Source organism: Myotis davidii, unplaced genomic scaffold, assembly GCF_000327345.1.
Source record: "Myotis davidii unplaced genomic scaffold, ASM32734v1 scaffold393, whole genome shotgun sequence".
Taxonomy (NCBI): domain Eukaryota; kingdom Metazoa; phylum Chordata; class Mammalia; order Chiroptera; family Vespertilionidae; genus Myotis; species Myotis davidii.
In genome coordinates, this window is record NW_006285913.1 from 254,204 (window position 1) to 268,135 (window position 13,932).

Sequence of the window (13,932 nt, forward strand, 5' to 3'; positions counted from 1 at the left end):
CCCGGCCCTGGTGGTCTGGGAGGCACCCAATTGATGTGTCTCTCTCACATCGATGTTTCTCTCTCTTCTGCTCCCTTCCACTCTCTCTGAAAATATCATTGGAAAAACACCCTTCAGTGAGGATTTAAAAAGACTGAACATCAGGAGCAACAGGAGCCCGGCCGGCGTGGCTCAGTGGCTGAGCTTTGACCTATAAACCAGGAGGTCATGATTTGATTCCTGATCAGGGCACATGTCTGGGTTTCGGGCTCAATTTCCAGTGGGGGGTGTGCAGGAGGCAACCGATCAATGGTTCTCTCTCATCATTGATGTTTCTGTCTCTCCCTCTCCTTTCCTCTCTGACATCAATAAAATATATATATATTTTAAAAAGAAGTAATAGGCCCTAGCCGGTTTTGCTCAGTGGATAGAGCATCAGCCTGTGGATTGAAAGGTCCCAGGTTCAATTCCGGTCAAGTGCACCTGCCTGGGTTGTGAGCTTGATCCCCAGTAGGGGATGTGCAGGAGGCAGCCGATCAATGATTCTCTCTCATCATTGATATTTTTATCTCTCCTTCTCCCCTCCTCACTAAAATCAATGAAGATATACTTAAAAAAAAAAAAGTAATAGGAGACTCATGACTCAAGTTAAGGGAATTGATGTTGACATAAAAAAATAAAAAGGTTGCTGGCCATTGTAACATGTTTATTACCAGCTTACCTCTATAGGCTCCTGTGGGTTGCTTACCAGGAGAAAAAAAAGCAGGGGGAGGAGGGGAGTCTTAATACTTAACAACTAGAGGCCCGATGCACGAAAGAAATTCATGCAAGAGGCTCAGCCCTCCTAGTCCTGGGTTTGTCCAGAAGGTCGTCCGAAGGTCATTCAGCTGTCTGGTCTAATTAGCATATTATGCTTTTATTATTATATATGGTGAACTTGGACTAACTACATTGAGAGATACAATGTAAATCTTTCCTTCTGCACATTCATCTCCAATGATCTGAAGGAAGGGATGTGAGATGCAGAAATGTGATTATAATCACGTAAATTGAAATGTTATCTCCATCCAGATATTTCTCCATATTTTCTATGAAGCATCCCTTCTAAAACACAACGGAAACAATGCCTGCATTTTACGTTTCAATTAACTACACAGAGGTTGATGGGAACATGGGGACTTAAAACCCTTTATGTTCTCATTAGATAAAAATCTGTGACATGTAAGTCATCATTAATCAACAGCACGAGGCAAAGTAAATTAGCGGGAGGCCACTTCTTGCCCCACACCCATGTCTGCTTGGCCCCGTTCCCTCGGTGAGTTCCAGAGCCACACAAGATGTTACAGCCAGCAGCGACCTTTTGTACCAGAAACTCCCCTGATGCTAGCAGGAAATTGGGTTTCCTCTACTTCCTCCTCAGTTCCAGAGGGCACTGGACATGACCTTGAAGCATGTTGTGATCCCATTGTGAAGCCGACAGCAATGAAGCAGCACTTCCCAGAACAAAAGTGGCTGACATCAGGAGGACAGACTGACAGTTATGAAGCAGGCCCGGACTCCGGTTACGGCCACTGCCTCTCAAGCAGACCCAAACAAACATGTAAAAATCGATGTGTTTTTTTTTCAAAACTAATGTTGATCTTTGATCTCCATAAGTAATGTCGAATTTTCTCAATCCATAGCTTACATACCGGTATATCCTTTGATCATGAAAACACTTCTTTCTCTCTGTGTCTCTCCTCTCTCTCTCTTCTCTCTCTGTCTCATCATCTTTCTCTCTATCTCCCCCCGCCCCTCCTATTCCAGAATCCACCTGCACATTTTTTATTAAAATACCACTTTAGGGTGAAAAAGAAGTGTTCACCTGCTAGGGAAGAAAAGAGCTTCAAGTCATCTCTGTGTCACTTCATTGGCGCACCTCTTTCCCACTCGCTGAAATTGCTCCTTCCTCCTCAGATTTTTCTCTAGTATCCCACTTCCTGCTTCACAGCCTGACCTAGCTTACCTAAACATCTTTTTTCTTTCACGATTTTCAAGCATATGTATGACAAAGTGCTGCAAACACCTCAAACATATTTGTATTTTAAAAGAGAAAATTTGTATTTCAAAAAAAAAAAAGCGGTATGTCACTACCAGATTTTTTAAAAAAGATATCTCGGGGGAGGGAGGCCAGAACCTCCCACTTTTAAAGCTACAAAGCATTCACTAAAACACCTCATCTGCTTTTGCACAAGTCTATCTCGGGTCCACTTCACCCAATGCAGGATTTCTAAGCCCAAATCCAGACAGAAGCCTTGACTTGAAGCCTATGTATGGACAATGCTAAATCGCCAATGAAAGATTTTCCAAATCCAGCAGTTGAGCAGATGGTGTGTCTGATATCAAGCACCCAGATGCTATTTGAGAACACTCAGACATTTGATTGAATTTTTCATTTGTCATCCAGGCAGAAGGAACTCATTCTCCAGGCATTTCATGTAATGTGCCCTGGCCTACAATGTTGCTTTCTGTTCTAAAAGAAAGTCCCACTGTGCACTGACAGTGGCCGCAGCATGGAAGTCTGTAAAAGAGAACTTGAATATTTAGGAAGCTGTTTTGATCTTTGGGGAAGCCAGGGCCTGCCAGGAGCTGAGTCACTCCCCATGTCATTCTGGGTACGCTAGGCTGTGTGTGTGGTAACCCCAAATGCTCCAAATCTCAGTGGCTCCAACAGCCAAGGTGCACCTTTCACTTAAGTTATGTGTCTAACATGGGCCTGGGGTGGAAGTAGGTGGAGGAGGAATGGGGCTTGGAGGGTCTCTGCTCTGCTACATAGTCACTCCAGGACCCAAGCGGAAGGCGTCCCCATCTCAGCAAGTGTGTCTGCATTTGCCTCACAGGAAAGAGCAGAGCTAGTAGGTTTCTTGTGGCATTTTTTAGCCGGTATTACAGATGTCCCCCAATTCCACCCCCTTTGCCCACCTCCACCGAGCACCAGCGCCCCACCCCCTGCACCCAGCCTTCACCACACTGTTGCCTATGTCCATGGGCTAAGCATATATGTTCTTTGGTTAACCTCTTCACTTCCTTTATCTAGTCCCCCACACTACCATCCCCTCTGATATTTGTCAGTCTGTTCCATGTATCCATGCCTCTGGTTCTATTTTGTTCATCAGTTTATTTTGTTCATTAGATTCCACATATTAGTGAGAACATATGGTTTTTTTTCTCTGTTTATGCTTATGTCACTTAGCATAATAATCTCTAGGTCCATCTATGCTGTCAGAAAGGGTAGAAGATCCTTCTTTTCTACAGCTACATAGTATTCCATTGTATAAATGTACCACAGCTTTGTTATCCACTCGTCTACTGATGGACACTTGGACTATCTCCAGATCTTGGCTATCCTATCCTATATAATAAAAACCTAACATACACATTGACTGAACAGCAGAACAACCGGTTGCTATGACATGCACTAACCACCAGGGGGCAGATGCTCAATGCAGGAGCTGCCTCCAGCCCTCAGACCCCAGGCCAGCCAAGGTGGGTACCAGCGGGGGCCATTCCCACAATCACCCTGCTGGTCACCCTGCAGATCGGCCCTGATCACTGGCCAGGCCTAGGGACCCTACCCATGGAGGAATTTCATGCACCAGGCCTCTAGTTGTAAATAATGCTGCTATGAATATAGGGGTGCATATATTCTTTCCATTTGGTGTTTTGGGATTCTTAGGATATTTTCCCCAAAGTGGGATCACTTAGTCAAAAGGCAGTTCCATTTTTAATTTTTTGAGGAAACGCCATACTGTTCCACAGTAGCTGTACCAGTCTGCATTCCCACCAGCAATGTACTAGGGTTCTGTTTTCTCCACATTCCTTCCCAGCATTTGTGGTTTGTTTTTTTATTGATGGTAGCCATCAATAAATGATGATGTGAGGTGATCCCTCATTGTAGTTTTCATTTGCACCTCGCTGATGATTACTGATGCTGAGCATTTTCATATGTCTATTGGCATTTTGTCAGAAAGAATTCTGAGCACTGGCCAGAACTGGTCACATGGACACACCTAACCACAACAGTGAGCACAACCCCCTGAGTGTGCCCCAGAAAGAGAACGGAACCAGGTATCAGCGATTGGTAGTATCATCAGTCACATCCATTCGGGTTCAAAGGAAAAATTCACCAAAATGAAATTTCCTTAAAGCTAGGTTTCTTCCTAGCGGAAAATCAAACTATCTTTGATTCTTTCAAACTAAATGCAGAGCAATAATCTATTATTATATTATTAATAGGTAAGACACTGGAGTTTTACTTAGAATTTAAAGGTTTGTTCTCTCAGGGACCTTCACTTTATTCCTTGCTCCAGCAAAACAAAAGAGAAACCACCAAAATGGAGAGAAAAATACGCTTAAGCTGCAGTTCCCCATTTAAAGTATGCAAAGGCTCAAATTGTAAATTCAAACAAGGGGGGAAAATCTACTTGCCTCCTGGCAAAAACATTAGTCTTTAATGAGAACAGGCTCTATGTTCAAAATTCCAATACCAGGATTAATCACTGTTCAGTGCGATATAGAATCAACTTTCCTAGGCACAGGCAATCATGCATTTGTTTTTATAAAATAGGGATTATACTCTACTTTTATTTCTCACTTTTAAAATAGTCAGTGTTTTTATAATCATTATACAATTTGTGGAGATGATTTCAATGGCTACATAAGATTAAATCAAAAGAACATATAATTTATTTTACCATTTTCCTTTTGGACATTTACATTGATGCCAGGTAAATGTATATGTCTTTATGTGATTATTTGATGTGTGTTTGCCTCATGAATATTTGTGTGTAAACTCTTTTTCATTTAATATTGGCATTATTATTTATTTATTATTGACACTATTAAAAATGTGGTCATCGTTATATTCTCATTCGTAGCAGTACCTGAAATATAGTGAGTAGGCTACAGTATGTGTTGAATGAACAAGGAAACCTTGGCTCAAATCAGCCTTATCCACAAAATATTTTGATCCTCATCTCAGCTATACATAGTAATCTCTCCCTCTTCTAAAATTTCTCTGTAGATATTTTTTAATAGCTCCCTTGCACGGAAAAAAAATAAAAAATACTATTTATTGATCACCATTATGTGCCAAACACTGTGCTAGACGTATTCAAGAAGAAAGTCCATGTCATAAGGGCTGCAAATTGACCTAGCAGACATGCGAAAAACAAAACAAAACAAAACAAAACAAAACAAAACAAAACCCACCTGCATGGGATTTTCAATCAGGGATCCTTCAGAAGGCTTCAGTGACCTTGCCAAGTAGTCAGAGCTTGGAAAAAGCTTGAGTCCCACCCTCAATGAGATCTCGGTCCTTCCTGCCTGAGGGCGGCCTGCAGATGGAAGCCTAGGGCACACTGCAGCTCAGGGGATCTCGCAGTGACCGATCCCTGGGCAGGCAGATGTGAGCCAGCAGTGCAGGAGCAGGTGCACTAAAGTGGGGTCTAAACATTACCAAAGAGGGTATTAGCAAAACTTTGTGACATCATCTGCAAAGACACGGGGAAAATGCAAAGAAGAAAGTTCCGAATGGCTCATGCTGGAGAAAGGGAAAAGAAAGTCCAAAGACAGAATAAGCATGATACATTACCCTGACTCATTTTACATGGCTGATACATTGGAATTTTCCTCAAAAACAACTATGACATAATACTACTATCCCTGTCAGGGACCAGGGGAAATTGATACTAAGTATAGCAGGGACAGAGTTGGTTAGAAAAGCCAGGTCCTTATTAAAATGATAATGGACAAATATATATGCATCTGGTTCAGATTTGTTAAGAATAAAACATCTAACAAAAAAGTTCCTGCCAATGCCACTAACTGTGCACATTTAATTTTTTCTTTATATCCACAGCTTCCTCACTGCATTTATTACTTAGAGAGTCTCATTACTCTTCCTATGATGCCCCGTTTTAATCTAATTTGGGAATCTTGAAACTCAGGCATGTAGCACTCCCAGGACACTACAGTGAGATGTGCTACACACATACTAGTACATGAGAGATGAGCACTGTGATCAAAGAACAAGATCTGTTTCTTCCAGATATCACAGGGAAGGTCAATTCTCAACTATCTCCTTGGGAACAGAACTATGTTTACTGTCGGTATTACAACATATTCATGTGACAGTTGAGATGATCAGAAGTCCCCAAACAACTTTTATATGCCATCTCTCTCCATGGCTTGCCTACAGTGGCATTTTAAAATACATTTTATAAGCATATGTATCAATAAAAATGGTGAACAGACATGGTCTGAAAGTATCAACATATACAAAGGTTTTACCTTCTACTCTTTGTCCACCAAGTCAGGGAAGGAGATACAACTGAAGTGGACAAAACTATGGCACCACCATGTCGTAGTTAGTCAGTGGGACACATTTATGTATGTTGGCTCTTGTGTCTATTTAATAGACTTTCATCTTTAAAAACAAAGAAACAAAACAAAAAAACTTGCCTGTTCCTGTCTTTAAAAAGGTGTTCTTAGCTCATTTTGTACCTTTCCTGCCCCAGCCCTGGAGTCAACCATTTTTCTGAGGAGCCTTGGTACTTAAAGTGGGGAATGGCTTTATATAGAAGATCTGAGTGCTACAGGTGCCTGTTGCTCCTGGAATATGTCTGCTTCTAGGACCTTTCAGCAGGTAAAACTGGAATACACATGCACACAAGAGTATGCACATAAATGTACATGCATACACACATATATACATTTTGCAACTCATAAGCTCAGACCAATACTCTCCATTCTAGTTTATCTCCACAGGGATCTTCCTTGCCTTCTCTCATTCCATATGTGTATGACCTTCCTTCCACTGTGAGAATCCTGACTCCCCAAAACGTTAACACATTTACTCATTGGCTCAATCCTATAATACAACTGAAATTGTTACAGACTTGCTTCTTTCATACTACTATTACTACAACAACAACAACAACAAAAAGACCTAATGAAAGTGAATACCTGTTTGCTTGACATTTTTCACACCATCACCACTACTTTACCTTCCAAGTCTAAGGATACATGGTCAAATACTGTGTTCACAAATCACTAAAATGTATGCCCCCTTCTTTAGTGTGGTTTTGTTATTTGTTTGAAATATAGTGGGTTCATTTGTTTCAGCTTGCTCTCTGTTCTAGTTTTTTTCTTTCCCAATTTTGTTGATTTCATTTCATTTTTTTTCAATATGTAGAATATTAACAGAGTTCTGAAAGTAAAAAATATTCCAAAAGATATTCTCAGAAAAATGTTACTCCCTCCTGTAGTAACCACTGAAGATGACAGACTTCATTGCCATCTGGTTCATCATTCCTGTGCAACTCTTAAGTCAAGATTAGCACACGTGCACGCGCACACCCACACAATTAGTATATGTAAAACTCCCTTTTCTTTATTAAAGGGAGCACACCACATATGCTCTATATGCTCTTTTGTACTTTGGTGTTCCTACTTAGCAATATGTTCAGAAAGTCACTCCATAAAAATTCAGTATCCCTTTCTTTGTTACAGCTGCATAGTTCTCCACTGTGTCTATTCAACCTGTCTCATATATTTGGAAATTTTGGTACTTTCCAATATTTTTGGAATTTTTTTATTTATCCACTTACTTATAATTTGACAACCATGAGATTCTCTGTCTCCTAATAATGCTGAAAGTGTGATTTTTATGTGATTTTATTTACTGTTTGTGATTTTATGTCTTTTGGGGAGGATATGGGAGACTGAAAATCAGGTGGCCACCATTAACCTCCAGATTACCAACTGCATTTTTAAATTTCAAAAATTATTTTTCTTGGCTTCTTCTTTATGTCAATCTATTCTTGTTTATGGGTCAATAAATTCCAAATCTCTTACAGAATAAATAAGATTTTAAAAAGATTTTCTTCTGATCTCTGAATTATGTATTTTCTCCAGGGTCAATTATCTTTCGCTATTATACCTTTATTGTCATTGGAAACAAATGATTGTCGATTGCCCATCTTCATTCATGAATAAAGAGATAAATTGCTAACATGGTATCAGCATAGATGTCCTCTGAATATGTACAGGCTAATTTCCCTACTAAGTCACTTACCTAAATAGGAAGTTGATTGTAACATCCATGTACATGGGTACTATCTGTCATTTGTCAAAACAGAGTACTTCCCTACTCCCATCCCCACCATCAACAAAAAGGGCTTTACTTTGGGGTGTCTATATCCACACTCAAATCCCTCGGATTTGTCACAGACGTCAGCTGACACTTTTAGAGATCACTGCCCCAGTTTTATTCTAGAAACAATCCTAATGCAACAAGGAAATGATGGCAAAAATATAAGGGTGAGAGCCCCAACTCAAAACACTTCTTTAGATGACTCGTGAATTAATCACCTATCAATTTTTATTTTCTTTCTCACCAGCTCTTGATCTGTAGTCTTTACATGGCCATGGCACTAGCTGCTACCTCCATTGTAAACACTTTTCCGATACTCTTTCAGAACTTAGTTCTGTTCTGCCCTAGTTGATCTTTTAATATTATCCTTTTGGTTTTCCATCTTTAAGAAACTGGTTTCAACATCTGATCTTCTGTTGATCTCTCCTCTCCTCTCACGGCTATCATGAATTAACTTTATTTTCAATTTCCTTATCGTTATTTCAATGGAATGTGTAGAGGGAACAGAGGTCAATATGAATATTTAGTTAAACAAGCATATATATATTTGTCCTTAGAGCATGGATAGCACGATAAACTGTGCATAAATGGGTGGGGTTAGACTGCACTGTTTATGGCAAGTGTTCATGAGAGTTTGTACCTTGGGTAGTAACTGTGGTTCACAGGAACCATGTTGGAATTTCTGCTGCAGGCTGGAGACACAAGTCATTGAAGATGGAAGAGCTAATAGAGTGGAAAAAATCTTGAATTGCTTGTCCTGGTTAGTCCAGAGGTTCCCAGTGGAATGTTTTGACTTCCAGTAAGCTCACCCCTATGTATACAACTTTCAGCACCACGACCCTAGAACATAAAGGGGCTTTGGCTGACGACAGATCCATAAATAGAAACCAAAAATTCATTCCCCTATACTTCCGCACACTGCCATTCTATATCAGTAGCAGTAATATTCCATTTTTAAACACCTTTATTAGATTAAGAAGTACGTTGAATATTATTCAAAGAACATTCAATTGTAATGGCAGTGTATTTTTTGAACTCAATTTTAGAGATTTCACATAGAATCACTTAAATATTTTAGCATTAGCTGCAAGAACTGAAAGATCCTAGGGAATAAAAGCTATTTTTCTTCACAGGCACAAGGAGAGAAGGAATTTTAACATTTGATAATGACCAAGACTCATTTAAGTACTGAACTATCTTGCATTCATTGTACAAAAAGGTGTAGAGACGGGACCCCTTCTGCTCAGACTCCCCTGCAGGCTTTTCATCTGTGCATGTTGCGTTATGTCTGTTTGAGTGATTAACCACCAATATCATCCATTTTCTAGTTCATGTTTACTTTGTAAAAAATCGCCGGAGGGAGCTGGCCTTCTCCTGCTTTGCAGGCTGCTCATTAATGATCACACATCGAAGGTGTGCTGTGGGAACCTCAAGCTCAGGTGAAGAATGGTTTTCTTTCTCAGGAACCTCACAGTCTCCTTACTCAATGTCTTTCTGTTTTTGTTTTTGATTCGCAATGTGTCTTACTTATATGTGAACTTGGATTCACACCCATAGGAAAAAGACTTGTCACTGACATAACCATACTTCCAAAAAATAGGCTAAGGAGAGGGTCTCAAGCATGAGTTTCATGTAAAATTCTGTTTGATTCTTTATCTGTCTTCCTTTATTTTCCTACCTATTCATCTGCCACTTAGCATGCTCTACGGAGGAGTGTTTCAAAAAGACCAAAAGAACAGATATAGACATAAAGTTGATGGGAGCTTACCAAACTCCAGTGGAGTCTTTGATATAAAGGGAGTTAAAAAAAATAAAGTGGATTTAGAACTTTCAACTTCAAAGTCTTATCACTATATCTCTTGAATCAAAAATTAAAATGTATAAATAACCTGCTGGCTCAAGACTATGAAGAATTTGTGGAGACTACTGAGTCTACAGTAGTCCACCCATTCTATTTGTGCTCAATTTTATAGAAAAGTAGTTAAAAACATGGGCTTTATAGTCAGAGACACCAGGGTTCTAATGTGCCTCTAGCCCTAATTATGCACATGATTTATAGTATGTTAATATCCCTGAACTTCACTTTTCTAAGGTATAAAACGGGATAGTAGTATTACTAATAGTGATATCCACTCTATGGAGTTGTTACAAGATTGAATTAGGTCATGTATGCAAAGTACTTAGCAGAGAGCCTGACACATCGTAAGGGGAGAAAAATACTAACAAACACAAAGAAATACCTTTTGGATAGTATTTCTATATTATTACAAAAGATACCTTGTGAAGTTGACACCCTAGTTTATATGCTATTTCCATATCTCTATTTTATGAATGGAATTTTTACCCTTTAGATATAATGAGTATAAATATATTTTAAAATATATTTAAAAATTATTTTAAAAGAATTAATAAAATGTATTTTAAACTTTCTTTTAAAACATTGAATAAGCCTGTTGGCAAGTGTGAAGAAGAAAACATGGGAAAGAGAAGCAAAGCAGAAGCTAGAGATGAGGGAAGGGGGTGAGCACTGCACCTGCAGGATGCTCAGTAGTAACCACGGCCCTGAAGCCTGGAGCAGAGGGGGCTGGAGACAAAGTCATGGGCCCTTGTAGAGAAGGAAGCTGGATCCAAGGCCATTCACTTAAAGTCAGGATCCTGGACGAAATACACTCTCAGGAACAGGACAAACTAGGAAAAAATAACCCGTCTACAAAAGCAGTTGTCAAGAGAGTTTTCTGTCCTGGCCTTGGTTCTAGTAAGAGGTTTTAAAATACAAAGTCTTTCCTGAGACGCTTTTATCACTGGCCAGATCACATATAGGTTTGGGGCCTAATTTACAGGCTTTTCATGGCCCTAAATATTGTAAACCAAAACCTGTAGTCTAAAGAGTATGCATGTTTACAATACCCTGGGTAATGTCAGGAGCAAACATAACATGTCCCTGAAGGAACATGGGCTTATGCCCAGATTTAAAGAATTCTCAGAAACACTTCCAACAAATATAAGTTCACAATAAAAAAAGAAAAGTCATAAAACACATAAGAAAATAAGTCACCAGGAGCAAGAGTGAGGAAAAAAACATCCAACAACAAAAATCAGACCTGCAAAAACATACGACAGTAGAATTTTCAAGCGCAGAATACAAAATAACTATGTTAAACAAGTTTAAAGAAAATAAAATGAAACAGAAGCAAGATACGATAAACATAGTAACAGGCAGATCTTTTTTTAAGGAACTAAAGAGAAGTTCTACAAATGAATGATGTAATAATTTAATTTTAGAATGGCTAAACAGCACACGGGAGATGAGAAATAGGACACTTGAAAGTGTTGGACAAAATTACACAGAAGACAGAGAATATAAACAAAAAGATAAAAAATATTGAAAGTAGATTAATAGGAAGTGAAGACCTAGTAAGACGGTAACACTGAAAATAGTTCCCCTTATCTGCAGGGGACAGTTCCAAGACCCCCAGCTGATCTCTGAAACCAGGAATAGTATCAAACCCTACATATATATTATGAGTGTGTGTGTGTGTGTTCCTATCTATAATAATAAAAGTGTAATATGCTAATTAGACCCGACGACCTTCCTGACAAAGCCAGGGGCTGCCAGGTCCTGGGTGCCTGCCGGCAGCCGAACGGAAATGTGGGTCCCAGGTGCCAGAGGGAGGCCGGCAAAGCCAGGGGCTGAAAGGGACGCCCAGGTCCTGGGTGCCTGCCGGCAGCCGAAGGGAAATGTGGGTCCCAGGTGCCAGAGGGAGGCCGGTACCGGCAGCCAGGGAAGGAAGCCTACTCTTGCACAAATTTCGTGCATCGGGCCTCTAGTGTACTGTAGACATATCTTTCTACCTAACAGAATCACTTTACATCTTCTCTTTGGCTTATTCAAATTACCACCATCATTACTCTTGCACTTTGAGGCCATTATTAAGTAAGATAGGAGTGACTTCAACACAAGCACTGAGATGCCAGGACAGTCAATCTGATAACCATGACGGCTATGAAGTAACTAATGGGCAGGGAGCATCTGCAGCTTGGAGACCCTGGGCACAGGGGCGCTTCACATGCCGGGTGGAAGAGAGCAGGAAGGTCTGAGATTTCATCATGCTACTCAGAACAGCGGGCAATTTAAAACTAACATATTGTTACTTTCTGGACTTTTCCTTTTAATATTTTCAGACTATGGTGATGATGGGTAATTGAAACCATGGAAAGCAAAACCATAGATAAGAAGAGAACTACTGTGTATCCTTTGGACGCCTTTCCATTGGCCCAGCACCTAGAAGTGGAAGCAACTTCTTGATATGGCTCAACTGTGAGTTACTATCCTCTATGTCGCTTCTTTTCATTCCTAGTGCCTCTGAAACCAATTCCCTGTATTCAGTTCCTCTACTTAACGACTTAAAGTCATTTCTCTCTTCCTGGCTGGACCCAGAATGATAAAAATATTGACTAAATTTCAATTTTCTCAGCAAAATGGCAATTGTCATAAATGCAGTCAGAATTCAGCCATATGCAAAAAGGAAGAGACACATAGGAACCAAAAAAGGTTGAAAATAAAAAGGTGCAAATAGTTATATAAGACAAATTCCAAACAATAAAACATTTAGGTAGCTATACTAACATGAGACAGAAGAGAAATTATGGAAAAATACTTTTTAATGTTATAATCCACCAGATGGATTAAACAATTCTAAATTCATTTATACCTAATAGGATAACCACAAAAATATAAGCAAAAATGACAGTAGAAATGGGCAAATTCACCATCACAGATTTTTGACACATCTCCCATAATGGAGAGAATCAGCAGATTTTAAAAATAGGTATGTTATGAATGTCATGATTTGACAAGCTTGCTCTAATAGACGTACATAGAACTGTAAATTAACAACTAGGTAATATCCATATTCCTCACACAGGGAACATTTCTGAGAACTTCTACATCTTGGATTATTATGCTGCAGCAGAAACTCAGCTCTGACATGATTCTGTGGTTTCTATCAGCTGGTCACATTACTTCTGCTATTTAGCAAACTAAAATGCCACCCTAAGCAGTCAGACTCGTTCAACATTTCTCAAACAGTTATGCATGATATCTAATCCCCCTGGTACTCAGGTCTTCTCACAGGTGCTAAACAATGTCATTCTCTTCCCTTGCTTCCACAAAGCTCCTCTACAATTGCCCATTTCAAATAGATGCCCAGGAAATCCTGGCCAGTGTTTGTCCCTCAATGGCAGTAGATGCTTCTAGAGCATGTCTACTCATTCTGAAAATTACTTACATTCCCCACCTTGCAAGATCAAAGGAACTAAATTAAGAGACGGCTTTCTGTTTAATAATGTACTTTTCACACTGTGCCTAAAAACTTTTGTAAGCACCAAATATGTTTGTTTGGTTTTTTAAATCTTTAAACATGCCCTGGCTGTTGTGGCTCTATTGGTTGGAGTGGCTTCCCACACACCAAATAGGTTGCAGCTTGCAAGTTGCAGGTTGAAGGTTCGATTCCTGGTTAGGGTGCATACAGAAGGCAACCAATCAATGTTTCTCTTTCACATCTCTCTCTCTCTGTCTCTTTTTTTCTCTCTCTCTCTCTCCCTTCCCCTCACTCTAAAATCAATAAGCATGTCCTCGGGTGAGAATTTAAAAAAGAGTTAATGGAAATTCACTGAGGAGTCGAGAACCTCAAAGACCCACTGGGAAGGGAACACTGGCCAATATCACTAAAAAAGTGAGTAAAAATCTGACCACAGAA